General features: G+C 36.5%; 1 long non-coding RNA gene across 3 annotated transcripts in view; it reads left to right on the forward strand.

Moving 5' to 3' along the window:
- The window catches only part of LOC125924840 (uncharacterized), a 581404-nt gene that overhangs the window by 32630 nt on the left and 531189 nt on the right, over positions 1–17585 (forward strand). The window lies entirely within an intron of this gene.

Consider the following 17585-nt stretch of genomic DNA (forward strand, 5'->3'; position numbering starts at 1 on the left):
CATTAATTCATCTATAAATTGGGAATAGGAAAAACTCTCCTATGACTCAAAATCCAGAAGTAATAGTGGAAAGGTTTGATACATTTTACTACATCAAGTGAAAATATTTTTACGTGGTAAAAACACCAAAATAAAAAATTTTTAAATGACATTGTGAAAAATATTATACATTAAATATGTTAATGTTTTGTTTGTGACTTAGATCAGAAACAAAATACTGACATATCTAATATATAAAGAGATTTTCAAAAGAATAAAGTAAAAGACCAACAATACTATAGAAAAATGGGCAAGTAATCTATATATTTCTAAGAAGAAGAAATACAAATGGCACACACACTTAATGAAACAAATTAAAGCTGTACTACGATACCATTTCTCATCTAAAATACTCTGTTGGCAGTCTGTGGGGAAATAGGCACTCATACATTCCTGGTGGAAATGCAGAATGGTTCACTCCTATTGAGGCAAATTTGTCACTATCAGACAACATTATATATGCATTTACACTCAGATCCAGAAATCCTATTTATAGGAATCTATTCCTAAGATGCATTGAAAAAAAAATACAAAAAGATGTGTCCACAATATTTGTTGCTGTACTATTTGTAAGAGCAAAATATAGCAAACTCTGCAGATGCCCATCAATGGAGGGCTGTTTGGTAAATTGGATGATATACCCAAATCAAAGGAACTCTGCAGATATAAAAAAGAATGTAGACTATTTTTATATTCTATATGAAGTAATATTCAGCAAGTATTGTCAGGTGGAAAGAGCAATGTGGAAAAAAAAAAAGGTGTGTATCTTAAGTGACCAAATATAAACACACATTATTTAGAGGAAAAATTTAAAAATACTAAAAAAAAAAAAAAACTATCTATAGGTATAGGTTACCTATTGGAAAAATAGAAAATTGTATGAAGGGCACAAAGATAGAGGCTTGATTTCTTTGAACGAATTTTGTTTTAGAAACATATATACAAAATTAAATCAATGTGAAATTAAAATTAAAACAATGTAAATAAATGAGCCTAATTGTGTATGGAATTGATGACATAATTACACAGAAAATAATTTCAAGTGATTTATAAGACATTAACTGTACATTCATAGTAAGCTATACACTAAGGATAAAAAAACTTGTATAATCCTACATTCTTTTTCAGTAATCATAGTGTCTGTGTGGTTGTGTGTATGTACATATTCTACATATATGAATAGCAAATTATTTGCTTTGACATATTATATATAAAATGTCATTAAGAAAAAAATTTTAGTATAAAAGATGCAAATATCAAAGAAATTAAGTAAACACTTTAATTTTAATTTTGAAATGTAAATACCAAAATGAACTTATGATGTACTATCTTTGTTTAGTTATTTCTTGTCTCTTTTCACTGATGTCCCTATGAAATTATGCCGAAGCCAGTAACATTGAGCATCCTTAGCCATTTAGCACCAAGATCATGGTCTTTAAATAGAGAAATGGCAGGACACTTGGGTGTCTCAGTTGGTTAAGCTTCCAACTTCGGCTCAGGTCATGATCTCATGGCTTGTGGGTTCAAGCCCCATGTTGGGCTCAGATCCTGGAGCCTGCTTCCGATTCTCTCCCTCTCTCTCTGCCCCTCCTCCCGCTCATGCTTGCTTTTTCCTTCAAAAATAAATAAGCATTAAAATTTTTTTTTAAAATAGAGAAATGGCTAATTCAAGATCTATAGCATAAAAGGGAAGCCTGCAATATCTTGTCGATGGGAAGCAAAAATTTAACAAAGACTGCTGGGGTCTTGGTAAAAAGAACTCTAAAGCCATTAAGGAAGGATAATAAATGCACTGTGTGAACACACAGTAAATATTCTTTTTTTTTTTTTTTTTTAATTTTTTTTTTCAACGTTTTTTTTTTTTTTAATTTATTTTTGGGACAGAGAGAGACAGAGCATGAATGGGGGAGGGGCAGAGAGAGAGGGAGACACAGAATCGGAAACAGGCTCCAGGCTCCGAGCCATCAGCCCGGAGCCTGACGCGGGGCTCAAACTCACGGACCGCGAGATCGTGACCTGGCTGAAGTCGGACGCCCAACCGACTGCGCCACCCAGGCGCCCCCACAGTAAATATTCTAACACTTATATGTGTATAATGTCATTTTAATATAAAAGGATATAGAAAAGAAAAATTTCCTGGTCACTTGTGCATGGGAAAACTGCCAACATAGTTTGTTTGAGATAGGTTCAGTTAAATCTAATGTCCCATTTTATAAATGGGACAGAATTATCCAGAATGTTGTGTCTATCTTGGTCAAAGTTCCATGTGATCTTGAGAAGAATATGTATTCTGCTGTTGTTGGATGTAGTCCATAGATGTCAATCAAATATCTAATTGATTGTTGATGATGTTGAGGTCAACTATGTCCTTACTGATTTTCTGACTACTGAAACTTCATTTCTGATAGAGGAGAGAAGTCTCAAAGAATAATAGTGGATTCATTTCTTTCAGTTCCATTAGTTTTTGCCTTTCATAGTTTGATGCTCTGTTGTTAGGCTCATACATATTAAGAATTTTATGTCTTCTTGGAAAATTGATCTCATTGTTATTATTATGTAATGCCCTTCTTTATTCCTGATAACTTTTTTGATTTGAAATCTGCTCTGTCCAAAATTAATATAACTACGGTTGACCCCTGAACAACACAGGTTTGAACTATGCAGATCCACTTTTATGCAGATTTTTTTACAGTATGGTACTGTAAGTGTATTTTCTCTTTATGTCTTAATAACATCTTCATTACCTTACTTTATTGTAAGGTTGTAATATATAATACACATAATGTACAGAATACGTTTTAATTGACTATTTATATTATTGGTGAAGTTTCCAGTCAACACGGGGCTATTGTTAAGTTTTGGGGGAGTCAAAAGTTACATGTGGATTTTTGACTCCATGGGATTTGGTGCCCCTAACCTCCACATTGTTCAAGAGCCAACTGTATTTCTATTTCTTTTGATTAGTGTTAGCATGGTATATTTTTCCCCATCCATTTATTTATTTATTTTTTTTTTTTATCTATATGTGTCTTGATATGTAATGTGGATTTCTTGTACACAACATATTTGGGTCTTGATTCTTGATGCACTCTGAAAATCTCTATCTGTTATTAGGTGCATTTAGAGCATTAACATCCAGGGTAATTATTGATTTAATTGAATTAATAACTATTACATTTATTATTGTTTTCTATTTCTTGCCTTTATTCTTTGTTTCTATTTTTGTCTTCCACACTATTTCTGCCTTTTGTGTATTTTTTAAATGTTTTTATTTATTTTTGAGACAGAGAGAAACAGAGCATGAGCAGGGGAGGGGCAGAGAGAGAGGGAGACACAGAATCTGAAGCAGGCTCCAGGCTCTGAGCTGTCAGCACAAAGCCTGACGCGGGGCTCGAACTCACAGACTGTGAGATCATGACCTGAGCTGAAGTCGGACGCCTAACCAACTGAGCCACCCAGGCACCCCCCTTTTGTGGTTTTTAATTGAAGATTTTATCTGATTCCATTTACTCTTCTTAGCATATCGATTTATACTCCTTTACTTTTTCTCTTGTTACCATTTTTAGTAGTTGCCCTAGGGTTTGCAATATACATTTACAATAATCCAAGTCCGCTTTAAAATAGCACTATATTGGGGCACATGGGTGGCTTAGTCTGTTGAGTGTCCAACTCTTGATTTCAACTCAGTTCCCAATCCCAGGATCCTAGGATTGAGCCCTATTCCGGTTCTGCACTGAGTGTGGAGCCTGCTTAAAATTCTGCCCCCCCCCCACCTCTCCCTCTGCCCCTCTCTCTTGCTCATGCACCCTCTCTCTCTGAAATACAAACTAAATAAAAATGAAAAATAAATAAAAATAAAAAATAAAATGGCACTATGTCATTTTATGGTTAGTGTGAGTATATTATAGTAACAAATAATTCTAATTCCTCTTTCTTGTTGCCAAATCAAAACATTATTGCTATTATTATTTTAAACAAGCTGTTATCTGTTAGATTAAGAATAAGAAAAATAAAAGTTTTTATTTTACCTTCACTTATTTCTTCTTTGATTTTCTTTCCTTGTGTAGATTCCAGTTTATGATCTTTATTATTTTCCTGTCTCTAAAAAACTTCTTTTAACATTTCTTGCAAGACATGCATGTCTGGGGCGCCTGGGTGGCTCAGTCGGTTGAGCGTCCAACTTCGGCTCAGGTCACGATCTCGCCGTCCGTGAGTTCGAGCCCCGCGTCGGGCTCTGGGCTGATGGCTCGGAGCCTGGAGCCTGCTTCGGATTCTGTGTCTCCCTCTCTCTCTGCCCCTCCCCCGTTCATGCTCTGTCTTTCTCTGTCTCAAAAATAAATAAACGTTAAAAAAAATTAAAAAAAAAAAAAGACATGCATGTCTACTGGCAACAAATTACCTCATTTTTATTGTCTGAGAAATTCTTTATTTCTCCCGTTTTGAAGGATAATTTCACAGTTCTTTTTGTCAGGTTTCTCCTTTGTAAAGTTATTCTTTTGCTTTCCCTTTTTCTTGTCATGAATAAATAAATGTTTGTCCTTGGTAGCCAAATATATTATTTCTTTTTATGAATTTATTGTTTCTTCAATTGTTTAAGAGAACATTTTTCTATGATAATACAACTCATTCTCAAAACAATAGTATAAGTATAATAGTATAGTATAAGATTTGAGTTCAGTTAATTTAATTATTGTCTATTACTTACATTAAAATAATATCCACCAATCCTTTCCCTTCTGCAGACCAACACTAATCAAAGGAACACTATGAGATATGTGGAATAATGCATGAATATTTTCTATATCACTTTCCCAACTAAATCCTCATGTTGCAATCAAAAGTGTAAGTGCTAGCAGTGCCTGAGTCACTCAGTTGATTCAGCCTCTGACTCTTGGTACTGATTCTTGGTCATGATCTCACGGTATGTGAGATCGAGCCCCATATCAGTGCAGATCCTGCTTGGGATTTTCTCTCTCCTTCTCTGCCCCTCATCCGCTCTCTCTATCCCTTTCTCTGTCTCTCTCTCTCTTTCTCTCAAAACAAATAAATAAATAAACTTTAAAAAAAGTGTTATAAGTTCTTAGTCTTGAGTCAATTAATCTAACAATTTCAAAATTAGATTTTGTCAAATTAATTTTAGCCACTAAGTTTGTCTATTGAAACAAGTGACTTCTATTTAAAAATTATTCTATGTCATAAGCTTATAACTTAGGTTAAATATTTATTAGTGACATGACATATAACGTACTTTACTCTTATTTCTACTGAGGAAACTCTTCAGAAATTGACTCAGATTTTCATAAATCATAGTTTTAAAAATTGCCTCAGTAAGTTATTATTTTGACAAAACCTCCTGCATTTCTGACATGGTTTTAGTGAGCAATACTATGTTCCTGTCAGGGCATGTTTGGTACTTCCCAGGTTTTATTCTATTGCCAAGTACAGGTGCTTAATCAAACAAAGAAGCATACGTTTCTAGGCCATATGTGATTGACACAAGAGACCTTACATCAGGAGGTATATATCAGGAGGTAATATATATTATGAGGAATATTCTGTTTACTAATAAAGGCATATTGCACTCTAACCTTTGGATTTTGAGGCTTAAGGGAAGATATTTGTAATAAGCATATTAGAGTTACCAGCTAAGCTCTTTAATTTTATCAAAACTGGTTTTCATGAGGACTCTTTGGAGTTTATGTGCATATATTTATGGCTTACAAGCCAATTGAGTCTAAAAGGGAATTCTGTTTCACAATGTTCTTGGAAGGCACAATGTCCTGTTGGCTGCCCCTGCTGCTTTTTCCCTTCTTGGTACCAATCTGACCCATCATTGCTTTCCAGAGTGAACAGCTTTCTAAAAAAAATTCTGAAACAAAATCACTGTTGTGTTTTAGAGACACAGGGTATTTTTTTCCTTTTAGAACTGCATATGGCCACCAGGAGGCAGATATCTATTACTTATTATTTATCAATATTTAGAAATACAAAGTAGAAAATAGAAATATAGAAACATAGAAAAATATAAAGGTATATTTTTATTTTTCACTTGAGACATGTACAAGAAAATACTAGTTTAACTATTGTTAAATAACTTGATTTTCCTATCTGACTGAGAAATGTGCCATAATATAGAAATATTTATTCAAGGGCAATTATAGTCAGTCTTTGATTAACCAGAATATTTATTACAGAATTCGCTTCAGATTAAGAAGAAAATGCTTTTGGGGCATGTGGGTAGCTCAGTCGGTTAAGCTTCTGACTCTTGATTTTGGCTCAGGTCTTGATCTTATGGTGGTGGGATCAAGCTTTGGGCATGCAACCTGCTTGGGATTCACTTTCTCTCTCCCTCTGCCCCTCTTCCCTGCTCACTCACTCTCTCTCTCCCTCTCACTGTCTCTCTCAAATAAACATTTCTTCTTTTAAAATACAAATTTCTTCTTTTTAAAAAGAAGAAAATGCTTTTTATTTAAAAATTATTATTTATAGCAATAAAATTTTAAAAGTCTGCTTTTCTGATTGAGTAAATAGACTGATATGCTTCACAACCCCTGTGTATGCTGGTTGAGATTCTGAGGAATTTGGGACCTTTTTTCTTTTTCTTTTTTTTAAATTTTTTTTTAACATTTATTTATTTTTGAAACAGAGAGAGACACAGCATGAACGGGGGAGGGGCAGAAAGAGAGGGAAACACAGAACCTGAGCTGAAGTCGGACGCTTAACCGACTGAGCCACCCAGGCGCCCCGGGACCTTTTTTCTTTTATTAATCAACAAGAAAATAACTTTAGTATGTATGAATAATGTGGGTTAAATTAATCATGTAATTATTACTGTATGGTGGAAATAGATATTTATTTTTTAATTTTTTTAAGTTTATTTTTATTTATTTTAAGAGAGAGATAGAGAGCAAGCAGTGGATGGGCAGAGAGAGAAGGAGACAGAATCCCAAGCAGACTCCACACTGTGGAGGGCTATGCAGGGCTTGAACTCAGAAACTGTGAGATTATGACCTGAGCCAAAATCAAGAGCTGACACTTAACCAACTGAGCCTCCCAGGCACCCCTAGATACTTATTTAAAGATAGTTTTCATGATATATCTAACTAGTGGAAGAGAAAATTCTTAATCTAGGAATTGTGATAGGAGGAAGTCTATAGATTAAAAGGGAGAATTATCTGGATGGTGTCTCATTACTCTTCAGAGGATCTTATGAATAATGGGAGGACCTTGAGATTCTGGACTAAAGTCAACTAGATTAAAAATGAGAAACCTTCCTTTAGTAAGCCAATCAATGTATACTCTATATTTTTCTTTTCTTTGGTCTCCTTGGTGTTTACCAGACTCTGCCTGATCTCAGTTTTATCAAGGGGAACCAAGAGGATATACTTTTGTCTGTACTTGAATCAGAAGACTAAAGAGAGAACAGCTCTCAGAGGTGCCAGTAAGAGTTGACAGAGGAAATCAGTGTCATCAAATGACTAAGCCTGTCTGGTGGTTCCCCCAGTCCTTCTAGTGCCAATCCCTCATGGCTTTGCATTTTATTTTGTTATGAGAACTTATGTCTCCTTCTACTATTTTTTTTTTAACATTGTGACACTCCAAAGGTAACAGTTGTAAGAAAAAAAATAGACATGAACTTGAATTCACCCTAAGGCAGTCCTGAAATAGTTTCCCTTTCTCTCTTTTCTCCTGATTGGAATTTTGCTCTCACAATTTGGCTTTCCTCATATAGGCTAGAGGAAATGCTCTAAGTATTCCACTTGCTAGGATCCAACTAAGCCAGGCTTTACCAGTCTGTGAGCTCTACGTGGCTGAAGATCATTCCCTATAGTTAAATTATATAGTTAGCATCCTGAAAGTACCTGCTACATAGAAGAAACTCATTCATATTTGTTCAGTGGATGAATAAGTTAAATCTTTGTGCCATTGGGTGGCACTACTCATTAAGAGGTAGAAGAAGTCATTTGACTATGTTCTCTGAGTTATCTGAGACTGGATATCTCATATAACAACAATACACCAACAGTAATGTTAATAGCTAACATCTACACTAAGTGCCAGGCACTTTTCTCAGTGCTTTATGTGTATTAACTAATTTGAACCTTTAACATTATTTTTAATATTTTTAAATGTTTATTTATTTATTGAGAGAGAGAGAGAGAGAGTGAAATATCACACAGGGAATGGGCAGGGAGAGAGAGAGAATCCCAAACAGGTGCCACGCTGTCAGCATAGAGCCCGACCTGGGGCTTGATCTCGCAAAGTGTGAAATCATGACCTGAGCTGAAACCAAGAGTCGGACACCTAACTGATTGAGCCACTCAAATACTCTATGACATTACTCTTAATATTATTCAACATTGCTAACAGATGCTATTATTATTTCTTCTTACAGACAAGAAACTGATACCCAGAGTGGTCGAGTAAATTGGGGGAAATGATACATTTAGTTAGTAAGGAGTCTGGGTTTTGAGCCTATGTTATTAAATTCAGTCTCTCTTAAATGTATTTTCCAAGTGTTACCTAAAATTATCAATCATTTGGAGTTTCAGTGAATGGACAAATGAAAAATTCAGGGTCTCTCTGATATTTGGAGTGGTTGGCAGCTGGTGGCAACTGGGTATCCTCTACTCCCTCTCCTGTTGTTGTTAAATGACTTAGTGGAAATCTGTAGTGATAGAGGTGAAAATTACTCTTGCCCCCAGTGTTATTTATGTCTTATGCCTTCATTTTTTGTTTCTTTTTTTTTTTAATTTTTTATGTTTATTTATTTTGGAGAGAGAGAGAGAGAGAGAGAGAGAGCGAGCAGGGGAGGGGCAGGGAGAGAGGGAGACACAGAATCCGAAGCAGGCTCCAGGCTCTGAGCTGTTAGCACAGAGCCCAATACGGGGTTTGAACTCCAAACTGTGATATCATGACCTGAGCTGAAGTCAGCGCTTCACTTACAGAAGCCACCCAGGCACCCTGCCCATTCTTTTTTTTTCTTATGCCTTTCTTCCTCCCCAATGCCTAAGGGTTGGTTATTCCCATACTTCAGGCAAACTTCAGATTGGTCTTAGAAGCCTAGATATGGAACTCCTTTCCTTTTTTTCTTTTTCCCACATAAAGTTAGGTAGGGCTAAGTAGAGTGTAGAAAGTGCTAGGCAGGGGGCTTAAGGAGAAAGCTGGACTTGGGAGGATGGAGATTGGAATGCAATTCATTGAGTATTCTTGAGGATTGTGAGAATTATGAAGCAATAAAATGGAGGAAAGTAGTGATATGTGACCAGGAGGAGAGGAACGTGGAAAGACAAAGTGTAAGTGAAGAAGCTCAAGTGGGAAACTTGTGGAATGAGGCAGGTGGGCCGAGAAGGAGGGAGTCAAGGAGGAAGACAACTGTGTTAAGATATTGTCAGATTGAGTCATGAAGGGAGAGAACAGATGGTCATGTTTTGCTATTTTCAGCTGCAAATGCTGTCTTTGCAAAGTCAGACTCATTCAAAATATTCTTGTATGGGCTGGAAGTACAACAAGGCACTGTTCTGAGAGCAGGGAAGAAAACAATACTGTGAAGCAATTGTAATTCCAACAAATGGCAGGCCGAATATTGCTGGATATTTAATACTTTGAGAAGTTGTTTACTTAGGACTTATTGTAGCATGGGACTCACAGATTCCATTTGCTTTTATATTTGCTCAGGTTGGCTGGAGTTAGGAAATGTCTTAATGTTTTGTTTTGTTTTGTTTTGTTTGATTAAGCCAATGAGGGAACACCTGTTGATGACACCAAGTTTACCTTTTGTTAGAAATGTACCTTAAAAGAAAGAAAGAAAGAAAGAAAGAAAGGAAGGAAGGAAGGAAGAAAAAGAAAGAAAGAAAGAAAGAAAGAAAGAAAGAAAAAGAAAGAAAAGAAAGAAAGAAAGAAAGAAATGTACTTTAAATCATTTGAACCTGGGCAGGTAAAAGACCAGTGGGAAAAACAAATGCTGTTTCCAAAGAACTGAATTTTATAAGACCAGAGGATCTGTGTGGTAATGAGAAGGGCTGGAGCAGAAGGTTGGGGAATTATGTACCAAGGAAAAGGACATTAGTTTGTGACTTACATTAAAGCCTGTTTAGCAGGAAATTGAAATCTCTATTACTGGTGTCACAAAACTGTTATCCATTTGATCTTTTGCTAGTGAGAGAAGTAAAACTCAGATGAGAAAATGGGTAGATTGTGCAGAAAAGAGGGAAGAAGACCCAATCTTTGGGATCATGCACCTAAAAAGGGCTGCATGGAGACAGAGCTAGCGGTTTAAGGCTGAGTGGAGATAGGACCTGTGTGAACCAGGGGATATAATGGTTTGAAGGACCTGTGTTTCCTTGGGTAGAGATCCTCTAAGAGATAGATGGGTTGGCATGTGGTTTGTTATTTCTGGGGCTACCCACTGACCTGAGAATCCCAAGCATAGAACCTTGCAAAAGAGCAGCCTGCAAGGAGCATTAGCATATTAGGTGACAGTTCTGGGCTGAACTCCAGGGCCTGCTCTGTAAGAACAGATGGATGTTCACCATTTTATTAGTTTCAGGGGATGCAGCCCTTTGCAGGAGGTGGTGACCAGAAGAGAACCTGATGAGGACTTCTAGAGTATTGGAATATTCTGATCTTTGATCTGGATGATGGTTACCTGAGGGTGTTTGTTTTATTGAAATATGGAAAACTGCACAGTTATGATCACTTTCTAATATTTGTTATACTTCAACAAAGCTAGAAGAAAGTTGACGTCTTACCTTGCAATAGAGTCAAAATAGAGATGAGGCTAAGTTCTTAATATGTTAAAAGTTTTTCTGGTGATTCTGACAGGAGGCCAGAGTTGAGAATCCATGAGAAAGAACTATACACGAACATACACCCCCTACACCCCTTTGCCTCAAAAGTCAGTCCTTTCTCTGCTTAATCCATGGAAAACAGAATAGGGCATAGAGTTTGTGCCCTATGATATGTGCCCTATGGTATGGATGTCCCATAAAGTAGCTAGCCCACTTGAAATGTAGCTAGCCTGAATTGAGATATAGGCATAAAACAGACCCTGGATTTTGAGGAATTGGTACAAAAAATGTGTTATTAATTTTTATATTGATATATTTTGGTGCCAGTATTTTTGAAAGCAGTTGTTTACCTTTATTATTTTAATGTGACTACTAGAAAACATAAAAATGCATGTCTGTTTTGTAGAATTGTTCTATTGGACAGCTCTGGTGTAGTCGAAGGAGCATGGGAAATTATTATCAGAGAAGTTGAACATAGGTTTCAGTCCTGGCTTTGCAATACAAAAACTGCATGACCTTGGACAAGCCACTTAACTTCTCTGTGCCTTAGGTTGGTCATTTATAAGGAGAGAAGTATATCCATATTTCAGAGTAATTGTGAGAAATAGAGGCAATTTAATGAAGCATCCAATACACACTCAGAACCTTAGAAAAGATCATCTTTCTGTGGTGCTGTAAAAAGACCTCTTTCTCTTATACTTGCGCCACATGTCAGCAGAGAAGTATGGTGCCTTTAAAAACTGAGGCGTGTGTCAGGGCCTGAGTGGAAAGCATGGGTAAAGGACAGCAGCAGCTGCTGTGCCTCTTGTATGCATTTCTGCTGCTTCTCACTTTTCCTCTGACGTTTGGTTTTCTCAGCGGCTGGAATCTTAACCTTGGAATACATCCTTGTGTCTACTTTCATCTGTTAGCCTACCTTCAAAAACCTAACTCTCAAGTTCAGAATTCTTCCAATTCTATGTTAGGCTCCTTGGCATGGACCTCCTCTTTGTCTCAGGGTCTTTGTGCCTGGAACCTGCTCAGATGCCCACACTCTTCCCTCTGAGTGATCTTGTGGAAGCTGGTCTGTCAGCTGCCAGGCACACCCTGAAGCCCTCAGTGGCTTTATCAGCTTCTGGGACTTCCAGGTCTTCCTCTTGAGGGTCTCAGATTTCTACTTCTCTGCCTGACCCAGTGTCTCACCTCAGACTTAACACATGTACTGTGTTCTAGCTAACTTGGATTGTTTGAAAAATATATGACCCCATGTTTTCCTACCTGTTTACCTCAGTTTACGTCATTTTTTTATTCTATGTACAGTGTCTGATCTCTTTTTCTTCAATGAAATAAGTATTTTAAGGAATCATTCTATTGCATCCTTCTCCATGATCTTTCCTGTTGAGTGACATTTCTCCCCCAGCATATGCATGAGATGTTCCTGGTTCATCTGTTATTGTTAATCATATTAAGATGAATATGTGATTATGTATGTACTTGTCTTGCCATTGCTATTTGATGCGTATACTTTAATAAGTCGTAGGGTCTCATGTGGCCCTGTCTTTGAATGGAACCACATTTTAAAAAATCTCATCTAAAAACCAGAACTAATTGAAAAGTATTCCCAATATTTGCATGTATCTCTTGGAAGGTCTAGTTCACAACCTATAGAAATGCTGTTTACTATCCTTTCTAAAATTTTCCTTGTTTCTTCATTGAAATCTCCTGTGAACCCTCTCAAACTGTCTTTTAGAAACCCCAGTGTCCGGGCACCTGGGTGGCTTAGTCAGTTAAAGCAAATGACTTCAGCTCAGGTCATGATCTCAGGGTTCATGAGTTCAAGCCCTGCATTGGGCTCTGTGCTGACAGCTCAGAGCCTGGAGCCTGCTTCAGATTCTGTGTCTCCCTCTCTCTCTGCCCTTCCCCACTCATGCTGTCTCTGTCTCTCTCAAAAATACTAAACAAACATTAAAAAAATTATAGAAACCCCAGTTTCATTGCTTTTGTAATTTCCCAATTCTTAGCTTTTTATTATGCAAACTGATTTAAACATATTAGCTTAAATCTTTTTCTGGTGTATCTTCAGAAAAGAACAACTCTTGTGTTGATTCTTCATGAAAAAAATCTTTTTCCTCTTATCAAGCTAACCTGTGTCTAGATCTATTCTTCCAGTTCTGTGTTATAAAGGCCTAGGAATCACCTGAGCAAAAATAAATTCTCACTACACAGTGGAATTGAAGGAAAATTCCTTATAATAAGTGATAAAGTGACAATGGGAAAAGGCTGGGAATACTGACAGAAAAAAAAAAAAACAAAAAACTATGGTTACTGTCACATGTTCCAGTTTCTACTAGTCAAAGATTTTGTGGTATTAAAAAAAAATTACTCCTTATTGCACCTAACACAGTGACTTAAACTTACTAAATGTTCAACAAATATTTCCTAAATAAAATTGATGATTTACTGGATTTTATTTAGGACTATGCAGGAAGATAGATTCTGTTTAAGTTGTTACTGCCTAGCTATAGCTATTTTTACATAACTTTTTGCCCTTAAAATTCATTGTTATATATTATTTTATGGATTTTAAAGAATATGTGGGATAAAAGAAAACTTAAAAATTAAACAGGACAGTCATACTGGTCACACTATCCTACTCAAGTGAAACGTGTAAAATTAATCATGGTAGCCAAAGTGCAAACATGTGTTCTGTTAGGAGTAACCTATATCATTTCCTTGGCCATTCTTATTTCTTAGTTTCAGAGTCCAAAAGCACACAGTCCTTCTTTAGTATTGCTAGATTTCAGTGTTAATTTGGTTACTATTTTTCTCTGTTTTCCAAAAGATACAGTGTTCAGGAAAAAGACCTTAAGTTTCTGTACATAAATATCAGTGTCCTTTCCTTTACATGTTTCTTGGTCCCTTCGTATTATTTTCTCCTTTTTATTCTATGAATTCCTACCAAGTTCATCATATTCTATCAGAACGTTCATTTTTTTTAGCCTATTAGAGTACATTATATTTTATTAGTGTAAAGCATATTCTTAAAAACTTGAGTGTCCCCTTCTGTAAAGACCAAAAATCTCCCCAAAGATCTTGTTCTCTGACTAATGTGTTGCTAAGACTAGGAGACTATGATACAACATCCTTTTTTTGGTGGGGGGAGGTATTCTTAGTTTTTGCAAACAGAAGGGAATTTATACTACAGAATGTCAAGAAATACCTTTACCAGGATCACTATTTAGCTGGAAGACTTACTCTGATTTGCTAATTTGTATGTATGTTTTCCTATTGGACATCTCTTATCTGTATGTCCTATCAAATCTGTGTGAGAGTGTGTGTGTGTTTGTGTAAATGTGGAGCATACAGTTTGAGAACCAAATTTAGAAATAGTTACGTTATTTTAATAAACTAGAAAAAAAGTGATAGAAATTAAGTTTTTATGTTCTAGAAGGCAATATTACACAGATTTCACTATTTTCAACTATCAACTGTATCTCTGAATTGCACATTTCCCTAATCAGTGTGTAAATTTTGTTTGACTACATTGTGAGCTTCAGAAAGCAGACATTCATTTACAAATATTTATTGAGTATTAATAGACAATGAGGATACAGAGATAAATAAAAAAGGGCTGTTTCCATCAAAGAGCTCATATTCAAGTTGGAGAGATACACATGTAAACAAATAGCTGTGATCTAAGCTATTAGATCAGGTGTTAGGGAATCAAGAAGTATAGAATAGCAGATAAGGTGTTAGGGAATCAAGAAGTATAGAATAGCTAATTTCTAGACTGGGGCTTCAGAATGGGAATGTAAGTCAAAAAGGCTCCAGAGAGTGAAATGGGACAGGGTCTGGAGGGACCAGTGAGAACTTGCAATAAAGCATAAAGAAGAACATCTTAGGAACAGAAAAACAGCTAACACAGAGCAAAGAGTTATGTAAAAGTAAAATGTGGCATTTATATCAAAAAGTTTTATCTGGCTAAATTTAAGAATTTTTAAAATTAGGGGAGTGAAACAATCAAATTTATGTTTTAGAAAGATACATGTGGTTGCCAGATGGATAGAAAGAGTGCTGGACAAGGCAGGTCCTAGTGAGCAGGCTATTGCATTATATTAGATAAGTGATGATTTAAAGGATTGTAATACAGGGGTGCCTGGGTGGCTCAGTCGGTTGAGCATCCGACTTCGGCTCAGGTCATAATCTCACAGTTCATGAGTTCGAGCCTCACGTTGGGCTCTGTGCTGGACTCTGTGCTCAGAGCCTGGAGCCTGCTTCCGTTTCTGTGTCTCCCTCTCTCTCTCCACCTAACCCACTCGGGTTCTGTCTCTGTCTCTCTCAAAAATAAATAAACATTTAAAAAATTTTTGAAGGATTGTAATACAGACAAAAAGAAGTGAGAAGTTTCAAGGAGTAGTAAGAATTAGAATTGATGGACTGAAAATCAAACTGCAGAAAGAAGAGTTAAGAGAACTGTAAGAATTTGGATTTTTAATTTGGTTTGAATTTGGGAAACCAGTGCCTCCATATATGAGATCTACAGCATATTAAGAAAAGCAGTTTTGGGAATGGGGTCATATATTGGATTAGGTGTTGGAATATTGAATTTTAAGATGTTTTTGGGAAATCCATATTGAGCTGGATCCAATAAGTCAGCTGATCAGGAGTGACCTCTGGGATTTATCATGGTAAAAGTGGTGATTGATTGTGTTGGTCACGAATAAGTCATGTGAAGACTGGGATTGTAGAAGAGGAATAAATATATAATCCCAGGGAACCACAGTATTTAGTAGGGAGGTAAAGAAGGTTGAACTTGTCAAGGAAAGTAAGCAGTTGCCAGAGAAAAAGGAACAAAGGATTAAATGCATACATACATTCACCCAGAGGGTGGGAGGTGGGGTAGGAAGGTAAATGAAACATCTCAAAAAAGATTCCGTGGTGAATAAGATTAAATGCCATGTGGTAGACTATAAAACATACATGACCTATCCATTATATTTGGCTATTAGGGTTGATATACTCACTTAGGTCTAATTCAGAGAACTAGAGTGGGACTAGATACAAAGAAATTGAGTGGTTTTGCTTGTACCTAGCTGCTGTGGAGAGGAGCTAGTGATACCACTGGCAGTCATCCTGGAGTATAATATAATGGAACACAGAACTCTAAAACATCACATCCTAATCTTGCCCATCTCTCCATATCCAGTCTCCAGGTTAATGCCTAGATACGTGCAACCACCCCTATGTAGAAATGAGCACTGTAGGATCTGGGGGTGTAGCAAAAAAAACCTTATGGGGAGAATATTCTGGAAGAGAAAGGGCATATCTATATATAATGGAAGACTTGTGAATCTGGAGAATTTGTTTCTTAGGATACATAAATTCTTTCCTTTAGGAGGCTTTATTATGTAGCCACATGAATATCAATTGGAATTATAGAACCACTATATTTTATTTTAGGAGAACTTTGAGTCCTTTGGAACATCATCACTTTTTAATTTCCACATTGGCCAAAGCTTCAGTGACAATTACTGAGAGTCCAGGTGCTACTGAAGACATTGTTGGTAATAAAAATTTGATTGGAAGTTAAATTGCAAAAGGATAAGAAATAAGGAAGAAAGACATGAAAACAGACAGCAATGATGCCTATTTTCAGAAATACAAGTAGTGAAGTTAAGAGGGGAACTGAGAACTTGAGTACATTTGTGAAAAAGGGTAAAGTCGGTGAAGAAAAAAGGATAATTAACAGACCTCCTGAAAGAAAATGTTTAAAAAACCTCAGATGTGAAAACCTGTATCTTAGAAGTGGGAAACTTCCTGTGTACTGAGAGACATGACAAAAAAACCTGTGCAGCACTTATGACTAAACTGAAGTTGCAAATAATGAATGAGCATTGTTATAAACTTTTTACAGTCACTCTGAAGAAAGTAGAGTGAAGGCAGATGGCTTGAACGGTTTTGATTGGGCAGAGATGGCACAAAGACAAGAAAGGAAGAAAAGCAGGAGCATTGAGAAGGATTAACAGTAGATTCCAGACTGGAGGAGAGTTGCTAAGGAAATACCGATCTTGATAAAAACAAAGTAGATGTGGTGCAAACTAGAAAGTTAACCAGTTATAGGCAGATAGTTTTGTTAATTTTGACTTTATAGTGAGAGATGGCCAGGATCCCAAATCCTCACATTCTGGCCTAGATAGAGGCAACAAATATACACAGAGAAAAAAACACCAGAGACAATACAAACTTGTTTTGCACTGGCTAGCATTTTGTTACAAATCCCTGTGTACTGTTTTATCCTTGTGACCTGAGTAAGATGAACTTAAAAGATTTACATCCTCTTTTACCCCTTCTGCCTAAGACCTTGCCTGAACTCAGGCTGTGCGTTATTTGATGCTTACTTTCTCCCGAGTCCCACCTTGGATTCTGCTTGGTTTTTGCTGCCTTTATGTGATAAAAATAATACAATGAAAAGAGAGCAACATCAAAACAAAAGAAGTTAAACACTCTGCTTTTCTACCCCAAGATGTTATCCTTAATATAGTAAAATCATGGGTGTCTGTGAGCACTCCATTTAGTTACTGACTGATTTTAAAGATTTTTAGTCAGGTGAATAGGGCTGGTGCATCTGGAAACTGCATTTTTTCTAGATCAGTGATTGACAGGTTGTAGAGGTGAGGGTGTGGGCAGAAAAAGATGCCAAAGTTGCACAGGGAGTTCTTTCAAAGGGGAAGTGTGTGTGTGTGTGTGTGTGTGTGTGTGTGTGTGTGTGTGTGTGTG

Source organism: Panthera uncia, chromosome F2 (genome assembly GCF_023721935.1).
Source record: "Panthera uncia isolate 11264 chromosome F2, Puncia_PCG_1.0, whole genome shotgun sequence".
NCBI lineage: Eukaryota > Metazoa > Chordata > Mammalia > Carnivora > Felidae > Panthera > Panthera uncia.